At 35.7% G+C, this 21,651-nt stretch overlaps 1 protein-coding gene across 1 annotated transcript in view; it reads left to right on the top strand.

The window, feature by feature from the left end:
* The window catches only part of LOC112049246 (serine/threonine-protein kinase S6KL), an 85,501-nt gene that overhangs the window by 54,748 nt on the left and 9,102 nt on the right, over positions 1-21,651 (top strand). The gene's annotated exons all lie outside the window — the stretch shown is intronic.

The raw sequence follows: 21,651 nt of genomic DNA, 5'->3' as shown, positions 1-21,651 counted from the left end.
AGAAATACTTATCTATGGTAAGAGCATAGACTGACACATTTTCAGGCTTCATAAAAGGTGGTATGTCAGACTATCACAGGTTTAAGATGAATATAGTTCATGATCAGTAGCGTAGCGTGCCTTGGTGCCCTGTATCAAAATTAAATGAGGTGCCCAAATGGAGGTTAAGAATTTCTTATAGTCCAAGATTCCAGAGCGATCTGACATAACTTATTTTCAAATAGATTAAACCTTAGGTTCTCAGTAGTGTCTCATGCGCTTTGAATACCTGTGAGTTTATGGAGCTCGCCGTGGCGCACCTAGCCAGGTAGTAGGTGAGACAGGTAACTAAAAATAAGAGTAACTTAACTTAAATTTTTATGGCTGATTTTTGTATATGTTTCATAGAATATTATTCTAAAATAGCATCGTAAGTGTCAGACACTTTTCATGGACCAAAACTTTGGTCAGACGCTTTAAAGTTAAAAAATAAATAAATCAACTTTATTTATTTTTACATGTCTGACTTTTGAATATGTTATTAAGGTAACGGTTATTAAGTTATATTTCATTGGTCAGACAAATTTTAATGACCCAACATCCCCTAAACATAAAAATTATCAGCCGGGAATACTCCATTACAAAAGAAACAAAAATGCTTGAAATAAACATGACAGTGACTTAACCTATGTAGGACGTTTCAAATAACCCTGACGGCCTCCGTGGCGCAGTGGTATGCGCGGTGGATTTACAAGACGGAGGTCCTGGGTTCGATCCCCGGCTAGGCCGATTGAGGTTTTCTTAATTAGTCCAGGTCTGGCTGGTGGGAGGCTTTGGCCTTGGCTAGTTACCACCCTACCGACAAAGGCGTACCGCCAAGCGATTTAGCGTTCCGGTACGATGTCGTGTAGAAACCGAAAGGAGTGTGGATTTTCATCCTCCTCCTAACAAGTTAGCCCGCTTCCATCTTAGACTGCATCATCACTTACCATCAGGTGAGATTCTAGTCAAGGGCTAACTTGTGAAGAATAAAAAAAAAAAAAAAAAAAAAAAAAAAAAAAAAAAAAAAAAAAAAAAAAAAAAAAAAAAAAAAAAACCCTGGCGCACGATTAACCCAGGATAAAGAAATTATTTTTCTTGACTTCGGTCATTTCTGAAGTGAAACGGTGATTCCTGTTATTTATTATTAATTTTACAATATTAAATTAAATTTCGCTTTATTCTATTGACATAATTGTTTTGACATTTAAATGAATACTTTATTCTATTGACATTATTGGTTTGACATCTGGATTAATATTGATAACTAGCTGACGCTACGCGGTTTCACCCGCGTGGTTCCCGTTCCTGTAGAAATATGGGGATAATATATAGCCTTCCTCGATATGGGCTATCTAACACTCAAAGAATTTTTCAAATCGGACCAGTAGTTCCTGAGATTAGCGCGTTCAATTAAACAAACTCTTCAGCTTTATAATATTAGTATAGATTTATCCTCTTGACATTATTGTTACATTGACAACTAAATATGATTACCTAAATCTTAGTTATAATAAAAATTTCCAATCAATTCAATTTAAATTTTACCTGAATTTAGTATAACCTAGTGTATTGTGTGAATAGAAATTATATTATTATATTGTAGTCAAGGGCTAACTTGTAAAGAATAAAATAAAAAAAAGAGCATTAGCCATACCCTGTCAGGGCCTTATGTAACCATACTATTAACATTAAAACTACCTGTTTTAGTATATGTAGTATAAGTTTATCTATACTAATATTATAAAGAGGAAAACTTTGTTTGTATGTTTGTTTGTTTGTTTGTAATGAATAGGCTCAAAAACTACTGGACCGATTTTTAAAATTCTTTCACCATTAGAAAGCTACACTATCCACAAGTAACATAGGCTAAATTTTATTTTGAAAAAAATAGGGTTCCGTAAGATATTTGGGTTTTTCGGACACAAGGTGTAAAAAATCGACCAGAAATGTTACTTATTTTGCGTACGCTGCCTAAACTATAACAGATAGAACCATAAAATGTTCCAATTAATTGTAGATCTTAGGGTAGGGGTAGGGTGGGGATAGGGTAGAGATAGGGTAGAGGTAGGACAGGAGTAGGGGTAGGGTAGGGGTACGATAGAGGTATTTGAAAGTTTACATCGAGTTTCACGCGGACGAAGTCGCGGGCGTCCGCTAGTAAATGATATAAATGAAGAAATATAAAAATACAAATAACGCTATAGGCAGTTTTTTTTCTGGGACGCATCACATTCAGTGAGGTTGTGAATCACAAGGGGCCCCTGTAGTCCGGGGGCCCTTATCATTGATGCGATAGCTAGGCCCCTGATCATGATCCAAGACTACACTATCGCGTCTACATCACATATTAATCGCGGTTTCCTTCACTAAAACAGAAAATATTGTTATATAATGATTTATTTATTTTGCTATCATCCGCGAAAATTCGGCGAACCCATGCGACAACGTCACCCAGGTCCGACAAAATACTCTCTACGTACGTTTCACCCCGAAACCGGAGCATCCTCAGGAGATGTTGACTCTACAACGTGCAATTGCACGTTGTAGAGTCAACATCTTAGCCTATCTTAGGGGTGAAACGTACGTAGAGAGTATTTTGTCGGACCTGGGTGACGTTGTCGCATGGGTTCGCCGAATTTTCGCGGATGATAGCAAAATAAATAAATCATTATATAATCATGATGAACTTCCGCAAAGTAACGCCTGCTTCTATCCAATATAGAAAATATTGTAGTGGCGGTGCAAATTCTCGGACCAAGGCGCGTTTGGAACCCTCGTAACTTTAATTTTAAGTTTTCGAATAATTATTATCACTATTATCTTAAGTTTAAGCCTATTTGAAATAAATGAATTTTGACTTTTGATACATTTGACAGCGTAAGTTTTGGTTAAGCACCAATTTCGTATCTCTTATGCAAAATCTCAACAGTTGTAACGATTTAAATGTTTTTTTTCCGATCAAAAACAATCAAGTCTAAACGGTTACTAAATAATATACCTACCTAATCGTTTATCTGAGAAATTCTTGAATACACATATTTTTTGTGCTCAAAACGGGTTGGATTATTTGTATTTATTTTTTTAATTTTCATAAGTTTTTGTAACTAGCACACACTGTTACCGTCAGTAGATTCCAGTAGTTGTAGGGGCGCCCCCAGGAGATCGTTCACCCGCCGAGTATCGAATTTAAACCGTGTGAGAATTCGACATTCAGTAGGTGAATGGTCCCCTGGGGGTGCCCCTACAACGTCTATGAATATCACTGTTAGTACGCGAAGGCCGCAGGTCCTATGTCGCCCGCACTACTTAAACTAAAAAAATAAAAAAATCCAACTCCGACTAATGACTTAATGAGCCGTGACAGCCCAGTGGATATGACCTCTGTCTTCGTTTCCGGAGGGTGTGGGTTCGAATCCAGTCCGGGGCATGCACCTCCAACTTTTCAGTTGTGTGAAATTTCGTGTCTCAAACGGTGAAGGAAAAACATCGTGAGGAAACCTGCATACCAGAGATTTTTTTTTTAATTCTCTGCGTGTGTGAAGTCTGCCAATCCGCATTGGGCCAGCGTGGTGAACTCAACTCAACGAGACATTCTACGCCACTGATTAAAATATCTTTTAAACCTTTGAATCATTGTATTACCTAGTCCCCCTTTTAAATAGAATAAACAGACTTCGCAATAGAACCTATAGCAAAAAGTTAAACTTAGTGTTTTGCTAATGAAATGCTTTTTTTACGCCGCCCGTCATCGGTTTTGGAATTGATACTTTTTGTCGTAAACTCAATTTCAAACACTTACACAGAATGTCAACAATCTTGATATTGTGAAATTCGTTAAATCGAATGCATTCCTGTGCATCTTTAGTCGTTTAGCAATTTGGTGTTCTACAAAATCCAGATTAATGTTTGCATAGCTTGCAGCGATGATTTACTAGAGATGCGTTTTCATCACAGAACATAGAAATCGCTAAAGCTGACGCTTTAGCAATAGATGTACCAAAGGAGTGGGGCCCACGTATACTCATGTATGAAGACGTATGTTGATGCGTGTTTGTATTATAAGAATACATAAAAAAAAAACATACAGCCGAACGTAGAACCTCCTCCTTTTTAGAAGTCGGTTAAAAATAGACTTCAATAACGACTCTTGCACTAAACTAGCAAAGTACTAATAAACTTAACGTAACTTTTTTTTAAATACTTTACAAGTAAGCCAAGGGCTAACTTGTAAAGTATTAAAAAAAAGTTTGCTTAGAACTCGCCCCCGTGGCAGGCACTATTTAAAAAACTAATAAAAATGACAGAAGTGAGTTCCATGTTCTTATTAATTCCATGGTTTTAATCAGCCTGTTCCACGTAGACGTTTGTGTTTGAATGTAATGGTAAGAGCCGTGATAGCCCAGCGGATATGACCTCTGTCTCCGTTTCAGGAGGATGTGGGTTCGAATCCGGTCCGGGGCATACACCTCCAACTTTTCAGTTGTGTGCATTTTAAGAAAGTAAATATAACGTGTCTCAAACGGTGAAGAAAAACATCGTGAGGAAACCAATTGGTCCAGGTCTGGCTGGTGGTAGGCTTCGGCCGTGGCTAGTTACCATCCTATCCGCAAAGACGTACCACCAAGCAATTTAGCGTTCCGGTACGATGTCATGTAGAAACCGAAAGGAGTGTGGATTTTCATCCACCTCCTAACAAGTTAGCCCGCTTCCATCTTAGACTGCATCATCACTTACCATCAGGTGAGATTGTAGTCAAGGGCTAAATTGTCAAGAAAAAAAAATTAAAAAAAAACCTTCATCTTCATGAATGTCTCCAGTAGGCTTTTACAGTACGTACTCAAAGTTCTATAAGCTTTTGTATGGTTTGAGTAATTTGTCTTCCAGCCTATAATTACCTAATTTATCTCAAAGCTGTACAACACTACTAAGAGTATCTATACATTAGCGGCATTTTTAATGTGATAAAACAGTAATGGCATCCACCTTTTGGCTTTTACGGTAATAACCCATGGACTGTTTGTTTACTAACCAAAGAAACTTTCACATTACGAAATACCAAGTTTGTATTATTGTTCTTTATCTACGAAATTATTTGTGCTATGCACAAATCTTTGGTAATGAAAAAACACGTTAGTATTTACCCATTTCCAAGTACAAGATAATGGGAATTCTTAAAATTGCATGTGTCTTTACTAATATCCTACCAACCTACTCGTACTAATCTTAAAAACGTGAGAGTTTGTATGGATGTTTATTGTTTATTACTCTATGCACGCAAAAACTACTGAATGGATTTAGTTGGAATAGAGATAGCTTACAACCTGGATTAGACACATAGGTTACCTACTCCAGGTGAACTAAATGCTAAGCCCGCCAGCTAGCCTATTCACTATTTTGGTCTTTATTATCAATCTATCAAAATGAACATCAAATCAATTGACGAAATGTCATTTAAGTAACTACTGTGTGTCCACCAGTAATCACCCGATGACATTTTTGCACAAAATATCAATTTCGTATATGTCATCAATTTCGTATTATCGTATATTTTATAGGTATTAAGTATATTATATATGTATAGTAGTATTTAGTAAGTAAACTAGTAGTATTAAGTAGTAAAAAGTTCCACACTAAAATCTATTTAATACACAATATATGTATGTATATTTAACAACTGTATCGAGTACCTAAGAAACTTATTCACTATCTTTGACCAACGTTTTATTCACTATCTTTGACCAACGTCAAAGATAGTGAATATATATAATATACTTAATACCTATATAATATCCATTGAATATCAGCTATGGGTATAATCAGCTTATTGCGTCTACTATTAAAATGCTCATTAAAAATTAAATTGCCCTGGAGTTCATTTATCGATGCATGAGATATTGTAATTTGTAGTGCACAAGTGTGTTCCCTCGTGTTTTCCAACCATCTGAATAATGAGTAGTATATTTATATTATAGTATGTATGTAAGTGATAATATACGACCTTACATAATTTATAACCATTTTTCCACGATATATAAATTATGTATGTTATTGTCTCTGGCGCTATTACGTATGGTATGGTGGTACCTTACCTTTAAGATGAATGACTAATACATACTTGATATGAAATATCTATTTACGTAGTATTTATTGTACATAACTACCTAAAATATTCATAAATAAAACTAATTACACTAGCCCGGTGGAACTGGTAAGCTGTTCCTTTGAGCGTTCTCAAGTTTTTCTTTTGTTTATAGGTATAATAATAATAATCTCAGATTGTGGTTAAAGTCGAAAAGGAAAAAGTATCAAAACACTTGGACCTTGCTCACCTCACGGATTACCGCCATGTGGAATGTTGAGTCAACTATTATTGTTCCGATAGTTGTTTCAGTCAATGGTCTTATAGCGAAAAGCTTCGACCAACACCTTAAGAAGCTTTCGCTTAACCATTCGCTGTCCGCGAGTATTTTATCGAAAAGCCCGTCTGCGTTGAAGAAGCCGACAGTCAGGGAATGCGGTTTTAATCTACCGTTGTGAGCCATTTAAAAAATCTTTATATTCCTCTATCGTGCGGAGCATGATACTGTGCTCGCCTATTGCCCTTGGTTTACTTTTTTTTTACATATCACGTAACGGATACGATGGGCGACCGGTCGTCCATTTAGGAGTCAAGTAACTGTTGGATCAAGAGTCGGATACAAAAGGCAGTGATTCTTGAGACGGCGCGTATTGTGAGGAGGTTCCTCAGTCTGGAGCCCTGACCACCGGTTGCTTGGGCACTCAAATGTCCCGCAGCGGGAGGGTTGATTTTTTTATAAATTTTTAATAGTGTTTTGTATTTTATATTTATATTGACATTGTTAAAAATTTTAAATAATAAATAAATGAGAGAAAAAAAATAATCTCAGATTGTCAACATTTCGTTTTGCGACAGAACGTGATGTCCTCTGCCTTCGATTCGGAGGGCGTAGGTTCGAATCTGGTCCGGGGCATGCACCTTTTTAAACATCACGTGACTCAGACGGTGAAGGAAAATTATCGTGAGGAAACTTGCATACCTGAGAATTTTCTCAATTCTCTAGGTGTCTCTGCCAATCCACATTGGAGCAGCGTGTTTTTGTCATTGTGGACTAAAGCATACACCCTCGTATTCTGAGAGGAGACTCGTGCTCAACAGTGAGCTGAATATGGGTTGTTGATGATGATGACAGAACGCTGGCGAACTTTTAGCTCTAGAGAGACATTCTTAAATTTTCGTTGAACCTACGCTATAGCGTAAACAAATTAGCGCGTCAGGCTACCGAGAATCAGAGACCAATTTGTAATAGTAAACGAAAATTATATATTTTCTTATGCCGGATCTCGTACTAAACAGAGAATCAGTGTATACTAGTTTGATGTGAAAGAAAATTACCTATAGTTATATATTTTTGCGTCCAGGGAGCCGCTACACTTATGAATACACGTTACAAATAAGATGGGGTTATTTACACTTGATTACTTTTTGCCCGTGGACGTGTTATGTAAGTTAGCTTCATAAGAAAATAACACATTACTACCTACGCCAAGAATAATCCCATTAAACCGAGACATGATAATAGCATTAACGTCTAGGGCTCTTTATTTTACATCATGGGATATTCGCTTATGAGGGAAACATAATTATATTATTATCGCTGCCGGCTGAGCTATAAATCATTCAAAGGTTAGTTGCAAGGATCCTGAGCGAGAGAAATATGGGTAGGTATGGACGAAAATAGGAATTTGCTTTTATTTTTCAACCGATTCTAAAATCATTAGCAATCCAATGATTGCAAATGATTTATATTTAAACACAGATTAAAGAATAATAGGCAGATATAGGTAAAATAATGCGGCAGTGATGCAGCCATTCCAAATTCAAAAACTAATACACTCTGGAGTCAATACGACACAAAGCGTCGCATCAGTAATTTTCAATATTATAAATATATAAAAAATGTAGAAAGACAAGAAAATATTTTAAAAACTGTTCACAAAAACCAAACGTTGGTAATTATTGATTATTATACTAATTCAATAATTGTCGTTACTGTTAAATATTGAAATACATTATGAAAAAGTTTGTATATGCGGATGTCAATGAGACGCGTGACGTTTGTTTTTTTTTTCGAGTTTCTTCGGCCTCACCGTGCTGCTTGTAAAGACTCATTCTGTATACTTCTTTATTCTGTGTATTTAAATATTAAAATATTTGCATTTTTTTATTTTTTTTTTTTAATAAAAGATTATAAGGTGCTCTTTTTAGGATTCCATGCCCTAAAACAGAAAACCGGACTAGTGCGATTCAGACTTGTGCCAATGTCTTTACATGAGACGATGAACTTAATTCAAAATTTGGACCGCTTTTCTGATTTTTGCAATTTAGGTAATTGTGTACACTACTATATCTACTACATTTATTAGATATAGTATTTGTAGTAGATATAGTATTTAGATTAGTTCCTTCCCTTGTTGTATAGTGTTATCGATGTATTTCATAGTTCTACTCATCTCTTACCATATGATAATTTTCATTCCCTTGAGAGAGACAAATCTCAATTTGACCCACTTCCCGGTCTTCGATTAAGATAAAATTTTGAACAGGCTCTGGGTTCTGATGACAGTACATGACTAGCTAACAAACGTCATTATAAATAGGGTGGTAGCCCCAAGATGGCGGACTCGCTGTTTGAAATCCACCCCCATGATATGAATATCAAAAGAAAGGTTTTCTGTCAAAAATACGAAAAAAATAGTCACGTGTCTTAAATCCAATATTCGTAATTTTAATGCGTGCTAAAGGCTTGTTTTTTTGTTTTTTAAACTATTTAAAGTTATTATTTATCTAAATAGATAGAGGAGTGTTTTATTATGTAAACGCTTGACGGCGAAATCTTATGAGACTAGAATGAGTGTCGACTACTTTAAAATATTTTTACTCGTAAATGTGTCTAATCGATTATTCACTTAATGTGGACTTGAGTCACAGATAATACATAGTAATATCCGAGAAATTTCTTTCAAGATTCGCAAAGACAACCATAAAGTTTGTATGATTTCTTTATTGATACTTATTAGGTATATTTTCTTATTGAATCTTTGAAAAAATTAAAGTTCTCTTAAAACAATAACATCAGGTGTTAACCTGATGTTATTGTTTTAAGGGTCTTTAGAGAAGAGTCATTAAGCTAAGAGTATGCAACTGTAGACATGATTTCTCATGATATCCCGTAGATAATGAAAAAAAAATACGAGGCATAATTTCATAAATCTATAAATAAATATAGAATTATTATAGATTGTGATTTTTATATAAATACTAGCTGACGTCGCGCAGTTTCACCCGCGTGGTTCACGTTCCCGTGGGATAATATATAGCCTATAGCCTTCCTCGATAAATGGGCTATCTAACACTGAATGAATTTTTGAAATCGGTCCTGTAGTTCCTGAGATTATCGCGTTCAATCAAACAAACAAACAAACTCTTCAGCTTTATAATATTAGTATAGATAAAAATCACGAAATCTCGAAAACCGCTTGACGTACAAAAATGAAATTTGGGAGGGAGTTAGTCTATAGACATTCGATAAGAACAGGTTTAACAAGAAGGCCGGATTAAAGAGGTCTAAGGGCGGACAAAGTCGCGGGCGTTAGTTATTTATATAAAATTATTACATTATGGGTTACCTTTAATTACTATGTTCATCTTGAATTTATTGTTTCCTCCGCAATTCGTCGCATAATCACTGGTAATTAATGTGTTTCAATAAATATCCATATTTACTACGTGCCTGTTAGCGATGGTATAATCTAGTAATTACTCAATTGAATTACCTCTATTTATATTGCATGTATGTTTTTATTTATAAAAAGGTGTAATATCACCATAAGCAAGATTTGAATGTGAAACCTTTTTCAAAAACTGTAAATAAATGATTCAATGATTGTCTTAGTAGGGAAAGTGCTTAAAATATAAAGAAAATTACTATAGCCATTAAAATAATTATATATTATTACAGCTTTTTATTTACTCAAAAACTGTGTTAATATTGTGTAAAAATGCCGCGAAAAATAAAATTATCGCCTGTAATTGTAAACAGAGCAGTGATGTTATACTCAGTGGATATGACCTCTGCCTCCGATTCCGGAGGGTGTGGATTCGAATCCGGTCCGGGGCATGCACCTTCAACTTTTCAGTTATGTTATTTTTTTTCCCCTGTATAGCGAAACAATATTCGGATAATATGCAAATGCACATCTTGGTGATTTATACGCTTTGACGCGTATTTCACTGATTGTCTTTGCAAACGCGTGCTGTCAATGTCAGAGTCAATCAAAGAATGAGATGTCATTATGAAATATCATTGTCATTCGCTTTTGTGGGTAAGTCAAAGTGCTTCTTTATGTTTCTTATCATTCTGTTTGTCAAACTGACAGTTTTCCTAGGGATTTGACATTAGATATATATATTTTCTTAAATTGGTTAAATGTTAGTGTCAAATCTCTAACACTGTCGTCTGTCAGTTAGACACAGATAATGCAATGAATTTCATTTCAATTTTCAAAGAAATCCGGATATACCCAACTGTAACAAGTAATTTAACTGATCATGCCGACGTAGATATGTCTGAAAATTTGCCTCATAAGTTCTACCTAATTTTTCTAATTTATAGCCAATTTTCATCTCTGTATCATTCGTATAATATGGGCCCAAGTTTGTATAGAGACTGGGTTTCTCCTTTAGTTTGTTTATCTTCCGGTCATTCCCAACGTTCTAAATTTAGTCTTGAACAAATTGAATTTTACATAATCTGTAATTACTATGCCTGATCGTGCAAAACGTCTAACCAATTGATAAATCCTATTGTTACGCGATTTGGCTGACGTAAAGGCGCCTTGGAGCGCATTTAGTTTAGTCGTCCAATTAAAGAGAATAACAAAATAAATACTGCAAAAACATAACAGGAATAGATGAAAATAGATTAAATTACATTTCTTACCTTAGATAATAGCTAAATAAGAATCGAAGTTATCCATTCTGAATTCTAATACTATAAGATAAACGAATTTCTTTTTTTAGCCTTTTAGGAAATAAATACCTAATATGACGCGATAAGTATCATCATCATCATCATTATCAACCCATATTCGGCTCACTGCTGAGCTCGAGTCTCCTCTTAGAATGAGAGGGGTTAGGTCAATAGTCCACCACGCTGGCCCAATGCGGATCTACCTTTACCGTTTGAAACATGTGATATTAAATTTCTTAAAATGCACATAACCGAAAAGTTGGAGGTATACGTAAGGTATAGGTACATAGATAATTTGGGTCAAAAACTAACCTTTAACTTAAGGAGGTAGGTAGTAAATAGCTCATTTAATAATCTTTAAATGAAAACAATTGTAGTTACATTACGTACGTATCCTCAATCTAAAATGTCACATACTTTACCCAAGATACCCATTAAATATCACTTGTTATTTTTTCCTTATATTATATGTTAGGTAGTTATCTTCTTTGACAGGCATAGAAGGTTGTTGTGAGGCTATGTACAGTTTTGCTAATTCTTCTAAACTTATGACAACAAAAAAAACATATATACAACCGAACGTAGAACCTCCTCCATTTTGGAAGTCGGTTAAAAAGTAGAGCTGTCGAGCTTATAATATGTGAAAAAGACTAGAATCAAGACAGAAAATGAGAAAAATGTGCTTCTATATTTGAAATTTTAAACATATCCACACACATATTATCTATTGTACTAAAGATGAAAAGTTTAGTGGTAAATCATCGTCTACGAATTCGGTTATACAACGTGTTCTACGTTATGCTTCTCTTCTCCGCGTTCTTTAATCTGAAGGTCGCCATTGACGGTCAATTATTCTCACGTTTCTGAAAAGCAAACGGCAGTACCCACGCGTCATGCTGACTGCAGTCAACGACGTCTCGGCGGCAGCCAACGGAAGTGGTCGACCGCCACCGAGAGTCAACTGCAGTCGGCAAACGTCGTCGCCTGCCGCCGAGACTTCGCAAACTGCAGTCGTCGGGAGCAGCTGCCGCTTGTTTTTTTTCTGATTGTGTTAGTGCCGTAGACTCCTTATGGGACCTCAGCGGCGTCACCGGGGGGTTTGGGCGAGCGCAGAAGCATCGCCTGATGGGGCCTGAAGGCAGTTGTAAATAACACTTAGGAGGAAGGACTGGTCCTGTAAGCCGTTAAAACAGGATGTTAATGATGCTATTTCGCAAAATTATTTACGACTTATACTTTATTTATAATTTTTCCGTAACGGACAGTTATTTCCTTGTTGTTGCTACCATAACAAGCCTAGCAGTAAAACTTATGAATTAAAACGACATTTGTGTAAATGTGAACTGTAAAGGCGTCTCGACACCACTGAAAGTAGTCTTTCCGGTTAACCGTTACCGGGCGCTCGTTAACCGTTAAATAACGTATTACTTCATCAAATTTTATAGGAGCTCTTTTATTAGGGTTCTGTAGTCCACAAGGAAAACTTATAGTTTCGCCATGCCTGTTCACGGTATAACGCAGAGACTAGAAATCTGTAATTTAGTAGGAGTATGAACATTAAAATTGCCGTGATAGCCCAGTGGATATGACCTCTGCCTTCGATTCCGGAGGGTCCGGGGCTTGCACCTCCAACTTTTCTGTTGTGTGCATTTTAAGAAATTAAATATCACGTGTCTCAAACGGTGAAGGAAAACATCGTGAGGAAACCTGCACACCAGAGAATTTCTTAATACTCTGCGTGTGTGAAGTCTGCCAAACCGCATTGGGCCAGCGTGGTGGACTATTGGCCTAACCCCTCTCATTCTGAGAGGAAACTCGAGCTCAGCAGTGAGCCGTATATGGGTTGATAACGAACGAACGATGAACATTAAAACATGTTGACAAAGTCGTAAAGTAAAATATTGAAAAATATTTTTTTATTTCCCCTACATGTAAAGTGAGGATTTTTTTTATTTCATAGTGTGGGGTATAGTTTGATAGGTCTTTAAAAATATTGTGGGTCTATATTAGTCACGTCTATGTAAAGTATTTTTGAAGATTGTTTCTCATCTATCCCATGCACGAGAAACATCCTCGCTTTAGTGTGTGTTAGTAATAGTGTTTATCGCAAATATATTAAAGTTCTCGTTTTATCTACGGAGTCCTACACTGCGCTTGGCCTGACGCACACTTGGCGTTTATTTATTTCTGTTTTAATATCAGCATTTATCATTAGTGGCATGCAAATAGCTTTGGATCAGGTGAACAAATTATACTTAAATTAGAATATCCGTAATATAATGCTAATGAATATTATCCTGAATACTAATGAACCGATTTTAATGGAATTCTGCAGGAATCAGTTTTATTTCATTTTCTAAGACTATACACAATATTAAAAAGACCGATATTGTATTTTTATATGTTGATATCATGGCTTACATTCGGGGGATGATGACTAGGTTTGAATATATTGATTTTTATGAGACATTCGGGTAAATAAGGTCAATTTTAACTAATTAATTCGTAAAAAACAAAGATTATCTGGATGTTTGCAAAATAAATAAGATTGTAAAATTTCAAAATATATTAAAAAAAAATTATCGTAATTAAAAGAAAATTCATACATTTTAGCTTCCTTACATTAAACGTGACATTCAATATATGAACTATAAACAAAAATGCACAAATAACAAAGATATTTGTAATTTTGTGTGAACGCCTACAAAAATCTGACGATCACTATGATCAATGACGTCGTTAATTCGTGTCATTTCGTATGGGGCGCAAATATGACCCTATAATAACCCTGTAGCTCCGATAGTAATGATCACAAATATCCTGTTGCTTTTACAAAATTACTTTACTATTAGCATACGTTTACCTAATTTATATACAATTTAAAAAAAAAATCATCATCCCTATTGTACGAAGTAGGTGGTGTTGCTATAGGTTTCTATAGGATTTCTATTCAAGCAGATAATATATTTATGCTCGAACGGAAGGAAACAGAAAATATAATAATCACAACACACATGCATGTCTGTAATTTGACGCGGACTCTCGTGACTAGATGGCAGATGTCTTTGAATAAATTACCAGGAAACAATCAATTTAAAACCGCAAAAGCCTTAAAAATCTACTCATATTCCGTCCTAACCTTGCTCTTGTCCTAATGCATTAACCTTTCAAGTATTATGTACATACTCACCTATAGCCTTCAAACAAAGATTTTATACATATTACATATGTCACTATCGTGTCGAAACTGAGGCAAACTAAGTCACTATAGTGTCGAAACTAGAGCCGACAAAAGTGCGGCGCCGGAGCGTAGACTTCACCAGACGATACCGTTCCAGATGAATGTTGATATTCAACGTGCCTCTAACCATTCGACCCGCTACCGATTTTCACCCTATGGATCACAGAAACATCGTTGAATATTTGCCGTCTGGTAGACAAGATGAAGTCAATCTCGTTTTTTTTTTTATTGAGAAAAGAATAATTAAATAAAAATGTCTGTACGTTGAGCTGGAATCGAATTCTGGTTTAAGAAGTTTTGCCCCTTAGTTTTACACCACTTGTCCAGTTGAGTCGATAGGATAGCATATGCACGGCTTGGGTGGTTATGTTTATTTTCGTCACGGAATTTCTTGATTCGGTCGCCCGCGTAAAAGCTATGCAAAACAAAGAAATGTTAATAACCTGCTCATCTCATTAAACTTGAGCGGACAGTGTTGAAAAGGTGTCAGATGTCTAATTTCTTGTTCCTAAGAGCCTCCTCAATGAATGCAAATGGCTCACAATGAAGCGTTCTCAAGCTACTTGTTCAAGTTTTGCATGTAAAATTGCAATTCGAGCCGCCTCTACTCAGACTGTAACTGGCCTATCGTAACTGACTTCAAAAAAGGAGGTGTGCGTAATTTTGTCAAAGTCTACTGCAGAAACTGAGTAAGCATCAAAATGAGTTGAATTTATAATTTCCAAATCGTGTGGTGAGTGGGTCGTTTATGAGTTTAAAAAGTGTAATTATATAATGGAAAGCACTTTGTGCGTTTGTGCTTTCAGTCTTTTACAATCTGAACACATGGGCTGTTTCATTTCGAAACTAAATCTAATTAAAGTACGATAGTTATTAAAAGACCTAAATATTGTCTACAATGTCAAGTTGTGTGTTCAGGAAGTAACAACTATATAAACATAAATATATAATATAAATAAACAGAAATTTGTGCATGTGTGCGCTCAGCTGAGTTTGGACTCAGTAAAATTATAAAGGGGGAGTATTTTGTACATGAGTTAGTATTTTGTATATAGAGTATTTTGTTTTTTTTTTGTATATGAGTTAAGATAGTATTTTCAAAATTGGGATTGTGTCACTTATCATACGAAAATATTTTTCAGCTATTTTATTAATTTTTGTTCACACTCAGTAGATATGCTAACACTAAAAATGGAAAAATAAAAATTTTAATAAGAAAAATTCAAAATTAAAATTTTATGAAATCGGAAAAGTTTTCTCCGTCTGATCGCCAAAATTTGAAGAGGGCGCCTGATGATGATGATCCTTATAATATTAGTTTAGACAGATACATACACAGATTGATAAACACTATTTACCTAACACCAGAATAAGTTAACAAAAGTATTTCGTTGGCCGTTACGAAATTAACATTAATTGACGATAAAAACGACATCGTTACAGACATTAAGTACTAGCTAGCGTTACATAACGCGTTTCATCGTACTCGTATGCAAGAGAAAGAATATAAAATTGATATATGCACACAAACAGGTACAGTGTCAAGGCCATTGACCGCGCGGCCTGCCTGCGACTGTCTTAAACCTCAGTCACACTGAAGGTAGTTACACACTACCGCCACTACAGGCGTCAATGCAACTCACAAATAGGGATGATGACTGTTTTTTAAATTGTATATAAATTAAGAGTATGCTAATAGTAAAGCAATTTTGTAAAAGGAACAGGGTATCTACGATCATTACTTTCGGAGCTACAGGGATTTAAAGAGTCAGATTTGCGGCGCTGCCGCGGATCCCTGTAAAACGCCCCATACAAAATGGCACGAACTAATGACGTTGTAGGTAATGTAATGATCGTTAGATTTGTATGTGCGTTCAAACAAAATTACTAATATCTTTGTTATTTGTGCGTTTATGTTTATAGTTCACATATTAAAAAATGTCACATTTAATGTAAGTAATCTAAAACTGTATGAATTTTCATCTAATTACGATTAAAGATTTTTGATAGATTTTGAAATTTTTTAATTTCATTTATTTTGCAAATATCCAGACAATCTTTGCCTTTTATGTATAAATTAGTTAACATTGACCTTATTTACCCGAATGTATCATAAAAATCAATATATTCAAACCTAGTCATCATCCCCATTATGGCCTAAGATTCGGCATTAGAAACATAATATACCAGCGCACGACCGCGACTTCGTCCGCGTGGAATTCAGTTTGTCACAAATCCCGCGGGAACCATGAATTTTGTCGGGACGAAAAGTAGCCTTTGTGTTAATCCAGAGTAAAATCTATTACCATTCCAAATTTCAGCTAAATAGCTTGAGTAAAAAGCGGCGTTAAAGAGTAACAAACAGCCATGCAACCTATTTTAGTAGAATTTCCGCACTCGAGACACTCTACTCAGTGCCTGTAGCCATGTGGCAAGTCAATTCTCTTTTTAACCGACTTCAAAAAAAGGAGGAGGTTATCAATTCGTCGGATACTTGTTTTTTGTATGTTCACTGATTACTCGAAGACGCCTGAACCGATTTGAAAAATTCTTTTTTCATTTGAGAGGGTATGCTTTCCAGGAAACTTGCTGTCACTGAGATACTGCTTTTGCAGCACGGCAGTTTAGTGCTATTGGTTTGCATTTTGAATCCTGCCAATCACAGGACCGCATTCCATGTTCTGTGATTGATCACAATTCAGACGCAGGGTGTAAGTTGAATCAGTATGTCCTAGGCTTTAGGTAATTCAGTACTGGTACCTATGCCTCTAGGGACAAGACTATCAATCTATACGCGGGGGTGTAGGTTCTTTATTTTTAATCCAAACCTTTTATTATGTTTTTTCAAAGAAATATATGCTGATCTGAAGAAATAACTATGAGTTAAATTAAATAACTCTTAGTCTCAAGTTATTACAATTTATTATGACCTTAAGAAGAAACCTCTCAGAACTCATTCTTGATACATATCTACAAATATGGCAGAGACACTCTGCATATCACTCCTTAAATCTGTTTACAAATAACTCCATAAGAGGTTTATTGCTTTTTGCAATTATTATTATACAGTGAACGGAAAATATATAAAGGTATTTATGCTAATCATCTAATGTATTCCCAAGAAACGAAAACAGAACTCTTGTAGGGATTTTAATTATTATTAAATTTACATTTCAGGTCGTGATTGAAAGGGACAAACATATTAAATTACAATTGCCTCGTTTCTGACAGGCGTGATCGAAAGGAACGAACATATTCAATTATTACAATTGCCTCGTTTCTGACAGGTCGTGATCGAAAGGGGCAATCATTCAATTACAATTGCCTCGTTTCTGACAGGTCGTGATCGAAAGGGGCAAACATATTCAATTACAATTGCCTCGTTTCTGACAGGTCGTGATCGAAAGGGGCAAATATAATATACAATTGCCTCGTTTCTGACAGGTCGTGATCGAAAGGGGCAAACATATTAAATTACAATTGCCTCGTTTCTGACAGGTCGCGATCAAAAGGGACGAACATATTCAATTGCAATTGCTTCGTTATTTTGTCTCATCTTTGAAGTGATGAGACAAACCTTTCGATCACGACTTACCAGAAACGCAAACTCTGTGAGCGGCTGAATTTTATATCATTCGTTGCGATAGGACAAATAATTACGCCGCCGCTATTGGTTGACATTATTTCTTTTTTTCTTCACAAGATTTGGGTTGGTATGGGTTGACAAACTTTCTGCCTTCGTAAAAAGAGGTATGTCTAGCTACTGCAGGCTCTCTTTCATAAATCAGTAAAGTCAGGTTAGCTACCATTAAAAACTTCTGAATAATTGGACGTGTTTTAATAAAAATTTGCACAGTGATGGATTTTGTCCGGAATAGCATAAATACACTTTTTAAGTAGACATTCTCACGGAAACAGGAATCCACTAGTGAAACCGCTGGGCACATTTCGTATTTAGTAAAAAAGCAAATTATTTAGACTGTCATACTCACAGATCTTACAAGTTATACCGACTCTGCTATCCCACTGATTTTCTGGGTTTTCCAGCCGACTTGGGAAAAAGGAGGATTTAAGAGTCCCATGTTCGGCTGTATGAATATTATTGGTTAATATTTGGCGCCATAGATTGGGTATAACTTCAGTTAAACAAATTAAAATAGTTATGATAACTATTGACCAATACAAATCCACACAATCATCGATCAAGCGAAGGTCGCATTTGGGATATGAGATGACTGTCACACAATCGGCCACGCAATGACTTGTAAATGATTGGTTAATTAGCCATCGCTGCGAATTACGATATCCAAATATAATACACTTGCTTAACACTTAACTGGTAGTGGTCTAGTGCTTAGTGTCCTCCGATCACGAGCTCCTGGATTCGCATCCTGGGTCGCGCTATGAATTATTGAGTTTTTCTTCCAACGAATCAATCATCATCATCATCATTGTCAGCCGATGGACGTCCACTGCTGGACATAGGCCTCTTGCATGAACTTCCAAACAAAACAGTCTCGAGCTGCCAGCATCCAGCGGCTCCCTGCAACCCGCTTGACGTCTTCGGTCCACCTTTTCCGGTGCGGGGTCGCCATTCCAGCACCTTGGGACCCCAACGTCCATCGGCTCTTTGAACTATGTGGCCTGCCCACTGCCACTTCAGCTTCGCGACTCGCTGAGCTATTTCAGTGACTTTAGTTCGTGCGTGCGTGCTATGCTTGGGATTTCTCTGCGTGATCGAATCAGAAATGAGGAGATCCGCAGACGAACTAAAAACGAATCAATACATTTTAATAAAATTGAAGTATATGTCTGTGATATCAAAACTGTCTTGTTCCAAGTGATTTACACGATTTTAAAACACCATCATGCTTTTTTAAAATTTTGTCGGTGTTTGGCTGGGCTAATCTCTGAAACGGTTGCATCGATTTAAACGAGATTTTGAGCACCTCATTTTTCATTACCTAGTAACACATCAGTATTGTATTTAACATCATTGCCTTCAGGTATGAATTTAGCCAAAGATATGCTAAGCGCTTTTCCTATTCAGTTTCGAACTGTCATGCCTCCAATCGCATACTCTAAGATCCGACATTAGAAGTATATACCCTCATACGTTATTCGTTAGTGCTATGGAATAAAATGATATATAATCAATCAAATCATGAATAATAATGATAGATAGGCCAACACATTTTTCATGCGAAATCTAGGAAAGCATGAACAAGATCAAAAGCAACTTAACACAGTTAAATTAAGCATAAAATAGGCTTTCATTTGACATTTAGACTGAATAGCTAATGAGGGTATATAAATAAATTTACTCAACTGTTTATATCTGGCAACACCACAGAAGCAGTGTGAAAGCAGGCAACATATACTATTTCAATTCTTTTTGTAGAACATACCTACTAACTAAAGTGTTTTCAGATAGCATGGGTACGGTGACGTTGATAATACGAACTATTATCGTGAATCGTGGCAAACCTTCAAGAGTGAAACGAACAGTCACCCGCACCATCCTACATGAAACGAACTGGAGTGTACGTTTTTTTTAAATATGCAATGATGCAAGGAGATTAATATAATTTAAAAAATATATATGCATTTAATACTATCCGGCGGCAATTCAACTAGGCAACCTAGTTGCAATATGTCAATGTGAATATTTTTTATCATTTATTTCTTATCCCAATAAAATAACAGATGATGGTATACATTTCTTATGCCGGATCTCGTACTATAAAGTTGTTTAAAAATTAAGTTAATTAAAAAATTTAACTAACAGTTAAACATTTGATACTTAATTATCATTTTGTTATCATTTGCTTTCAGATTGCCAATTAATTGCCACTTTCAAAAAGCCTTTTAATTAATTAATTTAGGTTACATTAATACTTAAATGTTCAATAAATAACGGTCGCTGACTAATTAGCCATCGTTAATACTGTTTGTTAATTTATTTCTCTGATGATTCATGGAATAACATTAAAGATGTAAGCTGCATTTTATAAGGACGTTGACCTTAAACGTTAAGGCAACTTTTTGTTTGGTATAGGATCTTTAAAAAGGATCCTACGAAGAAAATATGTAAAACTAGTGGACCCGGTCAAGCTTCGCTTTGACTTATGTGCACTTCTTCTCTATCCCTACTCTACACTACTCTACCCCTACCATACCCTACCCCTTGACTCTTAAACGTTTGTATGGGAAATAGAAAAGGGTTGTTTTTATGGTTTTCCCGGCAATTATTCTAATTTTTCTCACCTTTTAAACCTTCCCTATACCTCCACGAACATTTGAAGACCAAGATAAGATAAATCCGTTCAGCCGTTCTCGAGTTTTAGCGAGACTAACGGACAGCAATTCATTTTTATATATATAGATATGTCTTATGCCATCTGCAATCAAAATTTATTTACAAGCCATAGACACATAGACCCAAACCCACACCCATTGACATTTACAAAACGCATATAATGGTTGTTGTTAATATATTTATTGTTCATGGTTTGCCCTCCAGTCTAAGTCTAGTCTAATAGTCTGAAAGACTGTGTTAGGAGTGGGTGTGTCTTACCTGTGCGGTGGCGTGCTCTTCATACATGCATTAAACCACTGCATACTCTAACAAATGATTTGTTAATGCTTATCCAATGCACATTTTCCCAGCTTGATAACATTGTCTTACTAGTGCATACCCTGATCTACAACCTTATGCACGCCCCTGCTAATGACTATATAAACATGATCAAAAATTTAAACCTTAATTTCCTTCAAAGTAAAGTTAATTTTAAGTAATACTGATTAGGTCCACTTTACTTTGAAGAAAACTGAAGTTTAATCTTAATCCATGTTTATAAATATGACCGTAAGAGGATAGCCGTGGTCATATGCCATCGGCGTAAAAGTTTATTAGTTCAGTCAAACTATAATGAAATAAATCCTACCCTCAGGATAATTTCAAGAAAAAGTTTGACTTCATATAACGTTAGTTAGGGGGACATACATACATGTAAAGATATTAAACTGTAGATTGGCGGGGTCCCCCCTGCTGTTTTTGAAAAAATCCAAAAAATTATCTAATCTATGTATATCTATGTTTTAGGGAAAATTTTATTGAACAAAAAATGTAGAAGACAATGTGAACTACATTTTATGTCATTGAAGCAACATCATACGACTAAAAATACAAACAGTAGGTGGCGTTGAAGTATCAAAAAAAGGATTTTCGTTATTTTTGTTAGTAAAAAACTGCTGTACTGTGATTTTTTTTTAGTCTCGCATTATTCCTGCATACTGTCGTGAGACATTTAGCGGGATTTTCAGTAAGCTGTACTG

The sequence above is a fragment of the Bicyclus anynana genome, chromosome 14 (assembly GCF_947172395.1).
Source record: "Bicyclus anynana chromosome 14, ilBicAnyn1.1, whole genome shotgun sequence".
In the NCBI taxonomy this organism is placed as follows: domain Eukaryota; kingdom Metazoa; phylum Arthropoda; class Insecta; order Lepidoptera; family Nymphalidae; genus Bicyclus; species Bicyclus anynana.
This window is presented reverse-complemented; position numbering and strand designations above follow the sequence as displayed.